Source organism: Frankliniella occidentalis, unplaced genomic scaffold (genome assembly GCF_000697945.3).
Source record: "Frankliniella occidentalis isolate FOCC.00 unplaced genomic scaffold, Focc_3.1 Scaffold40, whole genome shotgun sequence".
NCBI classification, from domain to species: Eukaryota; Metazoa; Arthropoda; class Insecta; order Thysanoptera; family Thripidae; genus Frankliniella; species Frankliniella occidentalis.
In genome coordinates this window covers 1,803,873-1,808,545 of record NW_026267170.1, presented here as the reverse complement: position 1 = coordinate 1,808,545, position 4,673 = coordinate 1,803,873, and the positions used below count along the sequence as shown (strand labels likewise).

At 57.3% G+C, this 4,673-nt stretch overlaps 1 protein-coding gene across 7 annotated transcripts in view; it reads left to right on the top strand.

The window, feature by feature from the left end:
• LOC113215131 (uncharacterized) overlaps window positions 1–4,673 on the top strand; it is a 94,135-nt gene that overhangs the window by 33,747 nt on the left and 55,715 nt on the right. Inside the window, exon 1 of one of the 7 annotated variants that reach the window (XM_052266530.1) lies at window positions 1,195–1,375. The exons of 3 other annotated variants lie outside the window; for them this stretch is intronic. The gene's annotated coding sequence lies outside the window, so the exon portion shown is untranslated. Of the gene's footprint in view, window positions 1–1,194; window positions 2,030–4,673 lie in introns of those variants that run through there. 3 more of the 7 variants (XM_052266532.1, XM_026434708.2, XM_052266531.1) reach the window with 3 other exon arrangements.

Genomic DNA, 4,673 nt, shown 5'->3' with positions numbered 1-4,673 from the left:
GGTGGGTGCTTCCAAATAAAGGTTCCGCTTTGATGTGAGCTTCCACGCGCCGGAGCGGCATATGAGCTGCCGGGCCCGCAACAACCACCGCACGGCTCTACCCTTCGAGGAAAAGGGACGCGGAGCGGAGGCGAAGGGTGACGATTAGAACAACAATGGCTAGATACATATGTTCTTCAGAAGGAACAGTCATATCATCGCGAGGTCTGTCAAGCCTATACACCGTTGAAATAAAGTTGTAAAATTAGCAGAAAATTTATGGCTAATTTTTATGATTGATGATGTTGAACAATAATCTTATTTTTTGTGTAACTGTTGTGAAATTGCATTTTTTTTTTGTTGGGAACCATTTCGACAGAACATTTTGTGATCAAAGTAGACGAAATTGTCCTTTTTATCAGGAACAACCATGTTGTTTTTCAAAAACTGTGTCATCACAAAAATGTTTGTTTCTAAAAGAATTTTCAAGAAATGACAATTTTCAAAATGTTTACCTTACTTACGACGTCGACTTTTACGGCAGTGACTGTAAGACTTTTTTTAACAGTGCCGGGTACCAGTAGTACTGGTTATTGTGCGACATGCAATGTACGTTACAGAGACCGAAGGTCGGCCGCCAACAAACGTAGCTTGGCGGGGTAAAGTCCAAAAAGCTAAACTGGACCGGTGATCTGCCTGGCGTTGGGAACGCCAACAACGCCAACAACGCCAACAGAGGGAAAACCCTGTCAAACCGAAAGTAAATGTAACGAGCAGTAGTTGTAACACTCCTCCTGACTTCCCTCGGCTGGCCCGGTACCCGTGGGGTACACGTGCAGTACCGCCTCACCACAACCGCCGCGTGCGCGCCCCGCACCCCTCCCGCCCGCGCGCCGCACCAGAGAGCGGAGCGGAGCGAGCGAGTCAGTCACCCAACGGCGGCGGCGGCGCTGCAGGCGGAGCAGCGGAGCACTGCGGAGGCGAAAGGCAAGGCGAGGCGAGAGCCGGGCCGGGGCAGTCAGTCCTCCGCGAGCGGCCGCGGCGCGCGCACCGGCCAGTGAGAGCGAGCGGCGCCGAGCAGCGCGGCCGACACGAGCAGCGGCACGAGACGAGCCTCGCGGCGCCACGCGGACGGGCGCGCCGGCCCGGCCCGCCTCCAGGCCCGCCCCCGCCACCTGCCCACCGCGCCGCGCCACGCCGCGCCGGCCGTGCGCCCGACCGGAACGGAATACGTGAAAGAGAGCAAGCAAACAGCAGCGCCGCCTGTACTGCCGAGCTGCACAACAACACGCTTTGGGGAAGTGGAACCACCGTGCGACCGGCCTCCAGCTCGAGCACGCCCTGCGCCTGCCCGACGGCCAGCAGCCGACCCAGCGGTGCGAGGCGTTTGTGCGAGGTGAACCACAATAACTTCTGCCCCGCATACCCTCGCTCGGCGCGAGACGCTGCGAGTCTCGCCAGCTTCTTGGACTGCTTCTCGTCGCGCCGGAGCGGAGCGGAGCAGCGGCCCCGCACGCCACACGTGCACGTCGGCGAGCAGCGGAGGGGAACACCTGCGCGTGAGGAGAGGACAGACCTCCACGGCGGCGCGGCGGGCGTAGCGAGGCGTGGCGGGGCGAGGCGGGGCGGGGCGTGGCCTCAGAGGAACCCAGTCGGCTGTGGACTTCCGGTGCGTCGAGTCCAGCCCGCCGGCCCGATCACGACTCGGACCCGGAGCTGCAGCGCTGGCTGCGCTGGCTCGCCAGCCGCTGGACACGTGGGCATTCCCCGAAAACTGCAGCGAGCGCGTGTGTGTGTGCGTGAGTGTGTCAGTGTCAGTGAGAGGAGGGCTGGGCCGCCGGGCCGCCATCGGTGAGAGTGTGGCGGTGAAAGGTGGTCCAACGTGGCGCCTGTGTGTATGTGTGTGTGTGTGAGCGCGTACGCGTGTGGGTGTGTGGATATCCTTCCGAACCTCTCCAACAATAAGGATTACAGTACTACTACGTCCGACGACTCCAGGGGATATGTGACTCGCATGCCGACGACTCGACGGCGCCACTCAGCGCAGCAGGTGAGTCAGCTGGGCCGCCGCCCCTCCCCCTTCCTCCCCTCCCCACCCGTCCCGCACCCATCATGGTGAGGGAAGGGGGAGTAGCGGGAACACTATCAACGTCCGCTCCCCTCAACGCTCCGCACCCCTCATTGTTTTCATTTCCATGACAATCTTTTCCATCTTCATTTATCCAGCCCGCGTCTTTTCTCTTTTCGTCCAATCCAATTTGGTCTCTTAAATGCCGGGCGCTGCTTTTGTTTTATTTTTTCCCCTCTTTTGTCTCCCTGGCTACTTTTCTTTTCCCTCCGATATTTTCTTGTCTCCGCTCCCCTCCCTCGCAGTTAGGCCCCAGTCACCCCCTCACTCCACCTGAGCCAACGCCGTGGCCGCCGTGTCCGCCGGGCTTCACGTACTCATGAAGCCACAGAACCCTGGGGCGTGGCGTGGCGTGGCGTGCTCATGGTGTGGAGGACACTGCCAGGCCGGTGCGGTGCTGCTCGTCACTGTGGAGCGCGGCGGTGGCGGTAGCGTTAGCGTTCACAGCGATGCGACGAGTCATGGAAATCAGAGAGCGCAGGGAAAATACAGCTATACTATTTTCCGTCTGAATACTATCAAGCGAGATATTGCTCCATCTTGAGCATACGTTCAGATGTGCAGTTGATCCACGACCTACAAAGAGGTTCGGAAGGATAAGCGCACACGACACACCACACATGTGTGGGGTGCACCAACCCGGTGCAGTGATATGCTTTGAAAGATAATTGGAAAGAAAAATGTTGACAAAGTTGTCACTACCTTAACGAATAAATCGTTTAACGTATGATCTGCTGCCTGTCAATTGGAAAATTTAGTGTAAACGTCGAGTGCCAAAGATTAATGATGGTCAGCTTGTTATGGAACGGCGAACGATGTAATAGGCGTTGGCGGTATGGCTGGCAGGGGACACAACCACACCCACGCCACCACCGCACCGCACAGCCCACCGGAGTATTTACCTGTGTGACTCCGGGCCGAGCAGAGCAGAGCAGAGCCGCCCCCAGAACTAATTACGTGCTGCAGTGCTGCATCGCACTGACCCCCTTCCCCGCCCCTCCACCCCGCGACCCACTCACCTCATCTCCCTTTCATAATAATTGCCCTGGATATTTACATATTGTGAAGGCACCTTGGCAAAGCGTTTGTTCTGCAGGAGTAGGGAAGGGTCGGTGTGAAGAGTTATGTGGTCGCCAGCATGACCGGAGATATTTTTTAGTCCTTTCCCCAAGACAAGACCACCGGCATCTTATCGTCCGGAGAATTTCGGTCATTCTTTGACCGACTTCCCCCGCCCCGCCTCCACACTCCCCCCGTTCTCTCCGCCCATCGCATGACACGGCATGCGGTTTCTGCTCGGCCAGCTGATAAGAAACACGGGCCCCATAAAGCCCGTAAGGTCTGGGCCTCTCAGTGCCACACTGGAGCGAGCGGGGGCCAGGCCGGGGCACCCGTGGGGGTCCCAAGGCCCTTCAGGGGGCGTCCGGAAACCCCGTGTCGTTCTGAGGTCGATACACCTTCCGACAGTGGCCCGGCCCGTGCGTAAGGTGGCGTCTCCCCTTGACATTGTTGAGAGGGGGTCGCGGAGGTGGTGACCCCCAGACAGTAGAACAGCCCTTCCCCCGTTGCCACCTCCTCACCGCCACGAGACGTGTAGTCTATTGGCCTTACAGGTCTATTCCATGAAAGTGCGGAGCGCTTCGCCTCTTTCTCTCCCTCTCCATCTTTCTCCTCGCACACACGCAAAACTTTGTCGAACTGGGCCTCAAGTAACAACGAGGTGCGCCTTTTCGCCAGTCAGTCCAAACACCGCCAAGCGCAACGGCCGCGGGGGGTCGTCGCTGGTCGATAACAAATCGATAGTCGTATGGAGACCGAGCAACGAGATCGAGGACCTGCGTGTGCCGTGTGCGTGCGTATGAGTGTGAGTGAGCGTGTAATACTTTTGCTGTGGGGCACTGTGCGGCAAAATTCACTGTAAAAAACCGGTGAAAACAATGTCTGATTACTTGGGGGGAAAGGGAAAACTTAGAGGAACTCCTATATTTGAGGAGAACTTTTCAGATCTCGCCTCAGATTCTGACAAACTTTATCGAAAAATGAGAAATTCCACATTTTATGTGGAGGCTTCCTCGAAATCTGAGTATTTTCCCCAATCCAACGGAGTTCCTCTCTCCAGACTTTGTTTTTACCGTGTTACTCGTTTCGTTTTTCGAATGTAAGTTGTGCAAGGTATGGGTATATTTATTATGTACACCTAAAAATTCGGTGATTCCAAAGGCGGTCGGACCCCTCCCTCTCTTTTTCCCGCTTTGTCTCTCGTTCTCTAACCCCCCCCCCCTCTCTCTCTCTCCCGCACATTCATCACTGCGGCCGTCACTACCCGCCCGGCCGTGTGCGTTATAGTTGGTCTGGGGGAGGGGTGTCAATGGCAGGATAGTGAGGGGGTGACGTAAAGCTGCTGCACCCGTGTCGAGGTGATAGCGCTGGAATGTGGACTGTGCTGCGCGGGCGTGCCTGCGGCGTGCGTACCTCGCAACCACCAACCCCCAAGCCCGCCGAGCTGGCCTACCCTCATGCTCCATCTTCCCTCCACGATCCTGAGCATCTGTCTCCCTTTCTCTGC